Raw genomic sequence first — 14,603 nt, forward strand, 5'->3', positions numbered from 1 at the left:
TGGAAACTGTAAGTTTGTTGTGGGAAGGGATTGTGGCTGTTTATTGTTGTATTGTACTCTCCCAAGCACTCAGTACAGAGCTCTGCACACAGTCAGCGCTCAATAAATTCATTGAATCAATGGAGAATGAGGACTCCATTTTTTCCCCACAAGTCACTCTGCCACCGTCTCCTCTTCCCCTCCGGGAACTAACTGTGTTGCCTGGGGGCCTCCTGCTTGGACACATGTGGCCTCAAACTTCCTGGGGCCCTTCAGAACCCCGATTTCTCTTCTCTAGCCCTCACAGACCTATTTATTATTAATTAAGGGCTTACTATGTGCCCAGCACTGTTCTAAGCACTGAGGTAGATACAAAGTAATCAGGTTGGACCCAGTCCCTGTCCCACATGGGGCTCTCAGTATAAATCCCCCTTTTACAGATGAGGTAACTGAGGCCTAGAGAAGTTAAGTGACTTGTCCAGGGTTACACAGCAAACATGCGGTGGAGCCGTGAATAGAACCCAGGACCTTCTGACTTCTAGCCCTTGCTCTAACCACTATGCCATGCTGCTTCTCTACTTGTGGCTAGGCCTATTCCCCAATTAGTGCATTTGACCCCTTAGGGAAGGTTAAGATTTGCATTAGAAATGCTCGTGTTACCTGTTAGAGTTTCAAAAGAACATACTGAAGAAATAACTCTAGGGAAGGAGGCAAGGTTTCAGGTGGCAGAAATAGACTCACAAAAGCCTGGACTCTTGATTCCCAAGGCAAGCTCAGGAGCATCTCTGTACTTCGTGGCACCTTACCGCTCTTGGTTCTCCAGGGATTCGTTTACACAACTCTTTGAGACAGCTCTGTTTGTCAGCGTCCAATGACGGGAGGGAGAGAAGAACAGAAGACGTCGGGAGATTTCAGCTACATTCTTAAGGCTATATCAGTGAGAAATTTTCAACTTGGGTCTTATTCACAGTGCCACTCCTATTATTGCTACTAATAATAACGGTATTTGTTAAGCACTTGATATGGACCTAAAACATTTTGTTAAACACTGGACCAGAGAAAGGATAGTCACAACAGACACAGTCCCTCTTCCACCCAGAACTCAAAGTCTAAGGGGGAGAGAGAACAGGTATGGAATCCTCTTTTTACTAATGATCAGTTGTATTTATTGGGTACTTAAGAGTGAGCAGAGCACTGTACTAAATGCTTGGGAGAGTACACTCTAACGGAGTTGGTAGATATGTCCTCTTCCCATAGGGATCTTACAGTCTGGAGAGCAGTTTACAGTCTAGAAGAAATGAATGCAAAGAGGAAACTAAGAGACAGAGAGGGAAAGTGACCTGCTCAAGGCCACACAGCAGTTAAGTGACAGAACTGGGATTAGAACCCAGACCCCCTGACTTTCAGGGCCTTGCTCTTTACATTAGTTCATGCTGCTTTAGGAAGATAAACAGATGTCAACAATCCCTGTCCCACATGGGCTAAGTAGGGGAAGAAAGATGCATGGGACAATAGCAGTGATTAACTAGAAAATAAATGACCAAGCCTCACAATCTAACATAAGAGTAGAATAAGTCCCGAAGTTAGGGAGGAGAAATTTCCACACTCCAGTTATAATTACCCCAGAGTTATGAACCCCTTAAATCACTGAAACTGAGGTGTCCCCCAAACCCCTCTCAGATCATTCCAAAAACACCGTACACACTGTTTTTGACTTGGATGCCTATCAGCATTAACAGTATGTACTAGATGCCTCGGGGAGCACGTGAAAGAAAAGAAGGTCACCATCTTTGTTCCAGTGGAGTTGATAATCTCGTGGCAGAGTAGGCAGAAATTAATAATGATAATAATATTTATGGTACTTTAGCATTTACTATTTGCCAAGCATTGTTCTAAGTGCTGGGGTAGATACAAGTTAATCAGGTTGGACACAGTCCCTGTCCCACATGGGGCTCACACTCTCCGTCTCCATTTTACAGATGAGGTAACTGAGGCCCAGAAGTTAAGTGATTTGTCCAAAGTCACAGCAGGCACGTGGCAGGGCTGATTAGAACGCAGGTCCTTCTGACTCCCAGGCCCGTGCTCTATCCACTAAGCTATGCTGCTTTTCTAAATTGACAAAAAGGTCATCATTAACAGTGAGGTCACATAGAACCTTTTAATTGTTCCTGTACCTCACACATGGTCATTTGACCGGCAGTTCACAAGCAACTCACTGAAAAGTCTCTTATGATCCAGCACACCGGGAAGACCACTCAACAGCGGGCTGGCCGACTGGGAATTGGGAATATCGGACGGGATGTAGCTGGGTCTCCAAAGAAAATGTTTCCTCAGTCCTACTACTCTCTCACTCGTCTGGAGCGCTGCCCACGTGCTGAAGGTTAATAGAGAAACACGTCTGACAGGGCAGAAGGTGTGAAGGGTATTTATTTTACGCTTTGGCACCTTAAAAGGTGTGCAAGCCTTTCATCGACTCCAAACGAAAGCCCATAAATCTCCGAGGAATTGTTCCGCCTGGAGAAGACGGAGGACTATCAGTGTCGATGCTGCCGGAATATCGTTAGCCTGAGCCGCGTCAGACCGTGTGTCTTGCAGAGGTGGAAAACCAAGCTTAAGAGCCATTTAGAGGGGAGTGGGGCCCCTTCTATCAAAAGGGGCAAGGAGGTCACGGGCTCGTGCTTGGGAGGAGCTGTCTCTATCTGTTGCCGACTTGTTCATCCCAAGCGCTTAGTACAGTGCTCTGCACATAGTAAGCGCTCAATAAATACTATTGAATGAAGAAGAGCAAGATTAAGAGAGGAAGAGAGGAAAGATGCTTGGAAGGGAGAGAAATGGAGCTTAAACATGAGGGCTCTCGCTTGGGGGCAAGAAGATGGAGGACAAGCATTTGGGCCAAGCTGGAAATGCTTCGGCCCAGTGTGGGTTGGGGAAGCTGACTCTAGTGTCCGGAATGAGACAGGTGAAGCACTTTACAGAGGAGTGTGGGAAAGACAGGCTACTTGAATGTTTTCCTTGGTATTTTAGCAGTATGGATAGAAATAACATTTATTAAGCACTCACTGTGTAAGAGCACTGCACTAAGCGCTGGGAGAAAATAAGCAGGTGGGAATTCAATATGGTCTCTGTCCCTCCTGCCCCTCTCTGGGTCGCACCTGGTGAGTTTCCAGAACTCTACCGGCCTCGACTACGGGAGGGAGAGTCAAGCAGAGGCCTACCCATTCCATTCCTAGCTCGTGCAGTAGCTAGCGAGTGGAAGGCAATCTGCTACAAGTCAAAACCCCCTGTGCTGGGTAGAAGCGGCGTGGGAGAAAGTCAAGGGTGGATACTAAAGTTTACTGCATGGAAGGAGCCGCAATGGTGAACCTCGTCTGTATTTTTACCAAGAAAACTCTCTGGATTCACTACCAGAACGATTGCAGATGGAGTTGGGGCGTTCTGGGAGAGATGTGTCCGTGGCATCGTTATGGGTCAGAGATTACTCGACAGCAAAAGACAAGACTGGTCCTCACGGTGCTCCCACTGTAAAGAGGGTGCAGGGTAAAGATCATTAGAGTGGAATTTATGTATCTTAATGTGGTGCCTAAATATCCTTACACTTGTGTTTTTTACGGTTAAGCCCTTAAAATGTGCTAGGCACTATACTAAACACTGAGGTAGATCAATTATATTTATTGAGCACTTACTATGTGCAGAGTACTGAATGTTTGGGAGAGTACAATACGATAGAGTTAGCAGACACATTCCTTGAACGTATGAGCTTACGGTCTAGATACAGCCTTATCAAGTTGAACGCAGTCCCTGTCCCACATGGGGTTCATAGTCTTAGTCCCCAATTTGCAGATGAGGAAACTGAGGCACAGAGAAGTAACTTGCCCAGAGTCACTGCAGACAAGTGGAGGAGCCGGGATTGGAACTCAGGTCCTTCTGACTCCTAGGCTTATGCTCTACTAGGCCACATTGTTCTTATTGAGTCCCTTACATGTAATTTATCTTAATGTCTATCTCTCCCGTTAGACTTCAGCCTTCTTAAGGGCAGGGTTCACATCTAACATCTATACTGTGCTCCCCTAAGTACTCAGTCTAGAAACAGCATGGCCTAAGGGAAAGAGCATGGGTCTGGGAATCAGAGGTCCTGGGTTCTAATCCTGACTGTTCCACATGTCTGCTGTGGGACCTTGGGCAAGTCACTTAGCTTCTCTGTGCCTCAGTTACCTCAACGGCAAAATGGGGATTAAATCCTACTCCTTCCTACTTAGACTGTAAGCCTCATGTGGGACAGGGACTGTGTCCAACCTGATTAACTTGTATCTACCCCAGCGCTTAGAACACTGTTTGGCACCATAGAAAGTGCTTAATGAATACCACAATTATTATTCTTATTCTGCTCTTCATTCAGTAGGTGCTCAATAAATACTGACTGATTGAGAAAGGTTGTGATGAAACTTCAGGGATGAATCCAACAGGGAAGGAAGAAAAGTGAGTAAAAAGGGAAGGGCCAGTGTTGAACTGACATTGAAATTAGAGAGGGTGACAAGCTTAGCACACAGTTTTCACTGCCTGAGGTCCTAGCAGAGAAACAAGCAATTGCAGAGTAATCCAGAAGAGAAGGCTCCAAGAAAAGGGTGAGGGGAGCAGAAAAACTCAGGAACACTCCATTTCTCGGGGCAAAATAGCAGAGATTTGAGCACCGGTACCCTGGGATAAAGAAATGAAAATACTACTAGAAAAAAGTCAGTGCTCTGATACTTCCAGTGGGGAAAAGAACGGCACCTTAAAAAATGGAAAATAAAGATATTAAGAGGTGGAAGGAAGTAGAGCTATTTCAGCGTGAAGGAGTAGAGAGAAGAGAAACTCAAGAGTGCTACAGCACTATGGGACTGGGAAAAAAGTAAATAATAATAATGGTATTTGTTAAATGCTTACTATGTGTCAAGCACTGTTATAAGTGCTGGGGTAGATACAAATTAATCAGGTCGAACACAATCCCTGTCCCACATGGGGCTCGCAGTCTTAATCCCAATTTTACAGATGAGGTAACAGGCACAGAGAAGTGAACCGACTTCTACAAGGTCACCCAGCAGACAAGTGGCAGAGCCAGGATTAGGACCCAGGTTTTTCTGACTCCCAGGCTCGTGTTTGATCCACTAAGCCAAACCGTTTCCATAAATAATGCAAAGGATGTCAACTACAGTGCGCAGTTGTACATACCCACTAGATTACAAACTCCTTGAGGGCAGGAATCAGATCTACCAAATCTATGGTACTCGTGCCTACCGATTCTATCATACTTCCCCAAACCCTCAATAAGTTGCTTTGCACCAAGTAAGTTCTCAATAAATACCACGGATAGATTTTTTTCTGATTCGGCCATTTGGAAATATTTTTATGTTTCTCTCCCCCATTAGAGGGTAAGTTCCTTGGGGCCAGAGAATTTACCTCATGCTTTTACTGTCCTTTCTCAATCGCTCTGTACAGTAAATACCACTGTGACTATCACTACTATAAGGGAAATTGTTCAGAGAGATGGTATTTTCGTCATTTATGAAAAAAAAAAAACCAAAATGAAGAAATATCCTTCCTGCCTCAGAGGCTGGCAACACTCAAATGTTCCGAAGTCTTAAATTGACGTTACTGGTGTGTCTCGAGCCGAAGGTCACTCAGACTGTTGGAGACAGAGAGAACTCTGCTGCAGACACTCAATGTTTCACAAAGACCGTCCCTTTGAATAATCAGAACGCCTTTCAGAAGTGCCAGATTTTCCTTTCTTGATGCCAAGATGAAAACACGAAAAAATCTGAGAGACCATTGGTGACTTTTTTCCCCTCTTGGTGAGCCCAAGGGTCCCTAACGACCAAATTTATCAAGTCAGGCTGTCCCAGTGTTCCAACCACCCTCTCTCTCTAGAGGACAGACAAACCCTGGGGTTCAGATTCACGAGGGCTGGGAACATGGCCTTGTTCCGTCATTCTTGTGAGAGTCTCTGACCCCAGGGTCTCCCTCGGAGTTTTTACGGTTTGGATTTCTTCACTGAGAAGACGACTGTGACCTTTCCAGGAGTTTGATGTCTGCGGAAACGTTATGAGGCATGACTCAGCCTGCTGCTGGGAAAGTTGGAATATAAAGTCCACACATTTTAAGCCCTTGTTCCGGAAGATGGCCGACTCGGAGGCTGGCTGCCGGAGGGCCGTGGCGCTGAGAAGTATCTGATCACTGCCCATCTCTTGTGCCTCCCTAAACATGCACCCAGTTAATAGAGAAGCAGCGTGGCTCAGTGGAAAGAGCACGGGCTTGGGAGTCAGCGGTCACGGGTTCGAATCCCGGCTCTGCCATTTGTCAGCTGACTGTGGGCAAGTCACTTAACTTCTCTGTGCCTCAGTTGCCTCATCTGTAAAATGGGGATGAAGATTGTGAGCCTCACACGGGACAACCTGATTACCCTGTATCTACACCAGCGCTTAGAACAGTGATCTGTGCACAGTAAGCGCTAACAAATACCAACATTATTATTATGATTATTAATAGTGTGTGTGTGTGTATGTGTTCAGGTTTTTTCCCATGGTATTTAAGCACCTACTATGAGCAAGACACTGTACTGACTGCTGGGGTAGATACATGATAATTCGAGAAGCAGCATTATACAGTGGATACAGCATGGGCCCGGGAGTCAGAAGGTCATGGGTGTTAATCCCAGCTCAGCCACTTGTCTGCTGTGTGACCTTAAGTCGCTTCACTTCTCTGTGCCTCAGTTATTTCATTTGTAAAATGGGGACTGAGACTATGAAGCCCCACATAGGACAGGGACGGTGTCCAACTCAATTTCCCTGTATCTACCCCGGTGCTTAGTACAGTGCCCTTCACATAGTAAGCACTTAAATACCATCATTATTACTATAAACTGGTTGGACACAGTCCCTATCTTACATAGGTCTCACAGCCTTAATCCCCATTTTATAGATGAGGCAACTGAGGATCAGAGAAGTGAAGTGACTTGTCCAAGGTCAAGCAGCAGACAAGTGGCAGAGCCGGGATTAGAACACAGGTCTGCTGACTCCAGGCCTGGACTCTAACCACCAGGCCATGCTGCTTATCTGTTGGCCTCTATAGGGCTCGCTTGCCCTTCTTTCCCCTCTCCAAAATGGTTGAGAGTTTGATAAGATGAGCAAACCCCTCCAAAGGGTCCTGTTTACCACAGGCTGCTCTTAGAAAAACAGAGACTCCAAGATTCAGAGAAGCCTCAGCCCAAACCCGTCCTATTGACCAGACTTCCACAGCTTGCTTCCCTCAGCTTGTATGGAAAAAAGAAGAGGGCCATTCACTGGGATGGCCATTTGAGGAACCACGTGCCCCCCAAAATGATTATATTCTAGTTTGTCTTATTTCTACTCTTTTTTTGTTGTTTGTTTTCCTTAGGAGCAGAGTGGCATCTTCAAAATCCCTCTCCCTTGTTCTCCTTCAAAATTTACCTGAAATGAAAGAGCACTTCCTCCAGGACGGATTCCCTGAATGATCCCCTGCCTCGCCACCCCAGACCATCTTTTCTGACACACCACCTCAATGCTCATGCATTTAATGTATTCACATGGACAATTTATTTCAGCTCTCTCCCCTAGTAGATGAACCCCAGGAAGGACAGGGGCTGCGTGAGAACATCTGAGCTCAGGACAGGACGTGCGGCCGGCTGAGAGGCCAAGCGGAAAGTGGAAAGGGCCTAAAGCCCACAAGGTTCCCGAGAACCACAGTCAGCCCGGGAAGTGCTAGGCCGCTGTGGCTCCGAGGAGCAAGAGCGGGGAGGGTCTCCTCGGATATGCTCCTTGGCCTGAGGTTGGGTGCGTCTTCCGCTTGGGATGGCCGAAAGCTTCTGGAATAGCTCTGGCCTGGAAGAGTTTACTGAATGCTGTCACTACTAATACTGCTATGTGCCACACACTGGGGCCAATTTAAGAATCAGATCGGACATATTTCCTCTGCCATTTGGGGCTCCCCATCTAATAACTGTCATAATTACTGTGGTATTTTTAAGCGCTCACTATGTGCCAGTAGATACAAGCTAGTCAGGTTGGACATAATCCCTGTCCCACATGGGGCTTACAGTCTTAATCCTCATTTTACACCTGAGGTGACTGAGGCCCAGAGAAGTGAAGTGACTTGCCCCAGGTCACACAGCAGACAGGTGGCAGACCCAGGATGGGAACCCAGGTCCTTCTGACTCCCAAGCCCATGCTCTATCCACCAAGCCATGCCTCTTCCATATCTAAGAAGGAGGGAGTGCAGGGAATCTTATCCCCATTTTACAGATGAGGAAACTGAAGTCCAGACAGGTTAACTGACTCACCTCAGATCATACAGCAGGCTACGCTGACTCCTCAGCTTCCACCCTCTAAGGTGGTGGGGTAGAAAGCCCCAGGAGTTGGAGGAAAAGTTTCAGAGGGTAGGGAGGAAATACCGCAAAAGTGGTGGGTCTTCTGGGACAGGCTCCTTACCGTCCAGGTAGAAATAGCGCAAGGGCCTAATTTCCCTTAAGGTGGGGGTGAGAATGGGGTTCTGTCCTAGTAACCTTTACTTAGTTCTCCTCCTGAGGCTGCAGTGTGACAGGAGCCCAGGGTTATTAGCAAATTTAGTGCATTTGGGAACCAATAAAGCTTTTTATAGAGCACTTGTCTAGCCATACGAGCTAAGGGTGGTTATGAAATACTACACATTTTCGTACAGGCCAAATGAAGCAGATGGTGTGCAATTGTAAAAACAAACAAACCGTGCTTCCAAGCTCCACATTTCTGCCTCTAATGACCCAGTGAGATTTTTACTATTCCAAAGTGGATTTCTTATTTTCTGGTCACATAAAATTCGAGCATTGATCAGACTAGTTCTCTTTTATTTGAATGTCATTGCCTATACGGAGCCATTAGGCATTGCAAAGAGGAAAGCACCCTACCAGAGGGGTATGGATCAATCTAAAGGATCTCCAGTGACTATCCAGAAGCATGGGAGCTGTTCAGAGGTATGACAGATGCAGTTCGCCGAGCTTACGGCCTCAAGGAAAGTAGACGGCGCTAATGTGGACAGGCACCTCGAGCCAGCGGGGTCTCAAGGAAGGACCACAATATAGGAGTGAGAAGCCTTGGGTTTTAGTCCCAGTTCTGCCTCCAGCCTGCTGTGTGACCTCGGGCCGGACACGACCACTCTGCGCCTCAGTTTCCCCATCTTACACCCGCTTCCGCTGTTCTCAGTCTGGCAGCTGCCCACTCTCACCTAGGGCCACCATCTTCAGGGTCGACTTTAGATCCCTTAGCCAAAGACATACGTTCTTGGGGCTTTGTGGTTAAGACATACCAGGGGCGAGAGGAGGCGTGGGGTGGGATGAGCTGTAAAAAAGTTCAGAATTTTATTTTCAAATATTTGTCATCTGATCTCAAATCATGGAGTTTATTAAAATGTCAAATTCACTGGTAGGTCAAACTACAATGGATCACTGAAAAGAGTAATGTAATCCGACAATAATTCATTATTCCAAAACAGCCAGAATGAAACAGGTGAATAATCAGAAAAAGAACCAAAACCTATTGAGGCATATTTGGGTCTTTTATATAGATGCTCAAACTCAGTGGCACACGTGAGTCGAGCACAGTTCCTGTTTCAGGACGGGAGACAATGAACTTTCAGAGAATATGCAAAAATCTCCACTCTCTGCCTCTAAAATATTCTATTACTTTGAAGATTATACATACTGTTCCAAATCAGCATTCCTGAAGTTGGAATCGTTTACCTTGCTCAAAAAGGTAGGAGGCAATGGAAATAATAATACATTAAGTTTAAATAGCTTTCATTTTTCCATAGGGCTTTCATGACAGCTAGTCCATCATATCCTGTGAGGACGGTAGAGGTAGCTATTATTATCCCCTTTTTCCAGCTCAGGAACTTGAGGCGCGGAGAGGGTAAATGGCTTGCCCAAGGTCACCCAGCAGGCCAGTGGCACCTCCAGCATTAGCACCTTCACTTTCTAGATCCACGCTTCTGCTCTTCAACCCCAGACACCGGACGAAAGAGGCTGGGATTGGTTGTCTGCACTTAGTAAGCACGCGATGGATACCACTGAAGATGATGATGATGAAATCCAATCTCTAATCCCAGCCCTGCCACGGACCTGCTGTGCCATCTTGGGCAAATCTCAACCTCTCTGACCTCATCCTAAAACGCAGATCAATCGACAGTATTCATTCAACAGTATTGAGCGCTTACTATGTGCAGAGCACTGAACTAAGCGCTTGGAATGTACAAATTGGTAACAGATACAGTCCCTGCCCTTTGACGGGTTTACGGTCTAATCGGGGGAGACGGACAGACAAGAGCAATGGCAATAAATAGAATCAAGGGGATGAACATCTCATTAAAACAATAGTGAATAAATAGAATCAAGGTGATGTACATTGAATGATCAAAATAGGGTAATGAAAACATTTTGAGCACTTACCGTGTGAAGAGCACTGTACTTAGCACTTGGGAAAGCACACTACAATAGAGTGAGTAGACGTGAGCCCTGCCTGCAAAGAGCTTTCGGTCTAAGTTACCGGCTTTCCCTATCTCTCACAGCTTATGAGTCCTGAGTGGGGCAAAGACCGTATTTTCTATCTTGTATCTATCTTAGCGCTTAGCACATGGTAAGTACTAAATACCGTAATGCAGAAGTACATAGATATTAAGTGTTTACTTGGCCTGACTCTTGTACGTCCTCTAGACTGTAAATTCCTTGTGGGCAGGGAATGTGTCTATCAACTCTGCTGCATAGTCCTCTCCCAATAGCTGAGTACAATGCTCTGTACACAGTTAGTGCTCAATAAATATGATTGATTGATGTGTCCTCTCTCAAGGAGTCACAGAGCAGAGGTTGACAATGCAGAAGGGAGAGGGAGTGAGGGCTGAGGCTTGGCAGATCTGAGAGAAAACACAGATGTCACATGTGGAAGAAAGGCCCAAATAGATACGGGAGGGTCTGAAGTGAGTGAGTTACAGCACTTATGTGTACATATATCTATAATTCTATTTATTTATATTAATGCCATTTTACTTGTTTTGATGTGGATGTATTTATAATACTATTTATTTATACTGATGCCTGTTTTCCCTCTTCTAGACTGTAAGCCCGGTGTGGGCAGGGATTGTCTCTATTGCCAAATTGTACTTTCCAAGTGCTTAGTACAGTGCTCTGCACATAGTAAGTGCTCAATTGAATGAATGAATACGGCAGGAGAGTTTGCTGGGGAGGAGAGTTTGCTGGGGAGGAGTGAAGGACACAAGCTGATCAATCAAATTTGAGAACTATGCCATGTGAAGAGCATTGAGATAAATGCTTGGAAGAGTACAATATAACAGAGTTGATAGACATCTTCTCAGCCCAGATGGAGCTTACAGTCTATGGGAGTCTGGGAGTTTACAGTTTGAATAATAATGATAATAATAATAATAATAATGATGGTACTCATTAAGCACTTAATGTGTGTCAAGCACTGTTCTAAGCTCCAGGGTAGATGCAGCCTAATCAGGTTACGAGATGTAGCGGTCAAAGAGAGTGGATGGTGGGACAGTGCTTATGGACTACCATTTCTTGATATCTTCCCTTCTAGACAAAGCCCTCTGTTGCTTGGGAATGGGTCTACAAAACTTTGTTACACTGTACTCGCCAAAGCATTTAGGACAGTGTTCTGCTCACCATAAGCACTATCGATTGATTTCAACGGTATACTGGTTGCTGCTGAGCTACTTGTTGAAAAACAAGCAATTTCAGTTGTGCTCCTTTAAAGAGGAAAATGTTCAAACCATTTGCCTAAATTTCATTTTAAAAACCCCTTGCTAGCATCTCTCCTACCCTTAGATTACATCACTGCCTCAAGATTCATTCAATCTTATTTATTGAGCGATAACTACGTGCAGAGCACTGTACCAAGCGCTTGGAATGTACAATTCGGCAACAGAGACAATCCCTACCCAATAATGGGCTAAATGGGGGAGACAGACAACAAAACAGAACAAAAAACAAGTAGTCTGGTGTAAATATCACCAAGACAAATAGAATCATAGATATACACACATCATTAATCCACCTGCAGAGTCTCAAGTCAATTTGCCCTTTAGGGAGGCTTAAGTTAAAAAGGGTATCTCCCTTAGCTAATTCCTAATCACTCGAATAATGGTATTTGAGAGTCTACTGCATGCAGAACACTGTACTAAGCACTTGAGAGAGAACAACAAATGCAAACTACACATTCCTTGCCTTCAAGGAGCTCATGCTCCAGTTCCTACTTGGGACCAAGGGAACCTGTCTGACTTTCTGCTGAACTCTTGCTCAGGCCCATGACTGGGATGTTAAAGTTTCCCATCCCCACCACATTTAGGGCTAAACCTGCTCCTCCCCTGGCTCACGGGCCAATAATAGGACTCCTTCCAAGGCACCGACCTTATTATTTTCCATTTTCACCAAATTTGACAGACCACAGCTTTCCCCACCTTCAAAGCCCTCCTAAAATTATCCTAAAATCACAGCTCCTCCAAGAGCCTTTTCCCAACTAATTTCTACTTTTCCCACATTATAATCCCAGTGGCTACCTCAGCACTTCTGATCTCACGACCTCTTAGGGCATTTATTTACACAAAACTTACACGACCTATCACATAAGCACTAACCCACATACAGATTCCTTTTTACCTCCTTCCTAACTGGAAATTATTTCAGCATCTTTCTCCCCTGCTAGAATGTCAACTCTTTGAGGGCAGGCACTATGTCTATTATTTTTATCATACTCCCCCAGGCTCTTAGTACAGCATTCTGCTCCAAGAAGGTGCTCAATAAATCGCTCCTCCCAAGCCAAGCTTTTGGCTGTAGCTCTTTCAACTCTCCAGCCTCTGTCCCTTCACTCATTCTCTTCCCCAAAGAACTAATAATAATAATAATGTTGGCATTTGTTAAGCGCTTACTATGTGCCGAGCACTGTTCTAAGCGCTGGGGTAGACATAGGGGAATCAGGTTGTCCCACGTGGGGCTCACAGTCTTAATCCCCATTTTACAGATGAGGGAACTGAGGCACAGAGAAGTTAAGTGACTTGCCCACAGTCACACAGCCGACAAGTGGCAGAGCTGGGATTCGAACTCATGAGCCCTGACTCCAAAGCCCATGCTCTTTCCACTGAGCCACGCTGCTTCTCCAAAAAACTCCCTTTCTCAGGCTGGCCACAACTCTCTCCATATTCACATATTTTTGACTTCTCAAGTTGTAAACACCTGGGGCAAGTAGAGTGGCCTAGTGGATAGAGCATGGGCCTGAGAGTCAGGAAGACCTGGGTTCTGATCCCAGCTTGGCCACTTTTCTGCTGTGTGACCTTAGGCAAGTAACTTTACTTCTCTGTGCCTCGGTTGCCTCATCTGTAAAATGGGGACTAAGACTGTGAGCCCCATGTGGGACATAGACTCTTTCCAACCTTGTATCTACCCCAGCACTTAGAACAGTGCCTGGATGGTAGCATGGCCTAGCGGAGAGCGTATGGGACAAGGAATCAGAGTCTAAAACCAGCTCTGCCACTGGCCTGCTGCTGTGTGACCTTGGGTAAGTCACTAGCAAGTCAGAGGCCAAATTGGGAGTAGAACTCAGGACTCCTAACTCTGAGCATGGTTAAAAATTCCTAGAGGGTGGAGGCTTTGTGGTTGGCCAGAGAGACTGGGTGAATGAATCATGTTTTGTTTGTTGCCACCAGAGGGGTCTAATTGGTTTTTGTTAAGGCCCAAAACAGTAGCATATGGACCCTTTTCCGACCTGTTAGAGACCCAAACAAAGTCACCTGAAACTCTGCTTTTAGGATTTATGTGCCACAACTCTTAACCACTTCAACATGGCTTGATTTAACCCTCTACATCAAATGCATTTCAATTACGATTCAATATTGAAAAACAGATTCTCAAAGACCACAAAGAGCAAACAAGTCATTCCTCTAAGAATTTCAGATGCACTCTTAGGACCAGATAATCCCAGATTAATCTCTTTTGGTCATTACCCTGTACTCTTCTAAAATGCCAAACGTATTTGCACTTTTGCTCTGGGATGGGGCGCGGGGGGAATCCAACCAAAAAACACACACGCCAACTCAATTACTCCCCAAATAGTCAGTGGTCTCAAAGCACTGGTACAAGAATGTTTCCAAATAAAATAATGACAAGTATAAGTGGCTAAAATATTGGGTATTAACTTCAAACAATGTACTCATAATTGTGACTCCGGTTTACGTTAGAGCCACACAAAATACATATTAAAAGGATATTTCATTCAGTGTTTATGCAACCATGTGGTATTTCCTCTAAAATTATAGCTAAAAATATCTATAATTAAACACAATCTCTTCAATTATAGTAAAATCCTATAATCTTTTGCTTTTGTAGGCAGAGACAGATTACAATATCATTAAGCGAGTCAGTTTCACAAGTCAGTTCCATACATTTTTCCATTCTTGCTGGGAAGATTAAAAAAATAAAATCAAATTCTCCAAATAAGAAATCTTTGTTCAAACAAAATATGTTCAATAATTAACGTTAGTGTAAATGGACTCATCCGTAATTACAATTACTTGGCACAAAAATACCTTTC

The 14,603-nt window shown here is 45.0% G+C and overlaps 1 protein-coding gene and 1 non-coding gene across 2 annotated transcripts in view; one reads left to right on the forward strand and one right to left on the reverse strand.

The window, feature by feature from the left end:
- Window positions 1-14,603, reverse strand: part of SULF1 (sulfatase 1) — a 168,433-nt gene that overhangs the window by 145,940 nt on the left and 7,890 nt on the right. The gene's annotated exons all lie outside the window — the stretch shown is intronic.
- LOC114813637 lies at window positions 3,114-3,251 on the forward strand. Its single transcript, XR_003761354.1, has one exon. It is a non-coding gene; the product is annotated as a small nucleolar RNA SNORA7 (small nucleolar RNA).

The sequence above is a fragment of the Ornithorhynchus anatinus genome, chromosome 7, assembly GCF_004115215.2.
Source record: "Ornithorhynchus anatinus isolate Pmale09 chromosome 7, mOrnAna1.pri.v4, whole genome shotgun sequence".
NCBI lineage: Eukaryota > Metazoa > Chordata > Mammalia > Monotremata > Ornithorhynchidae > Ornithorhynchus > Ornithorhynchus anatinus.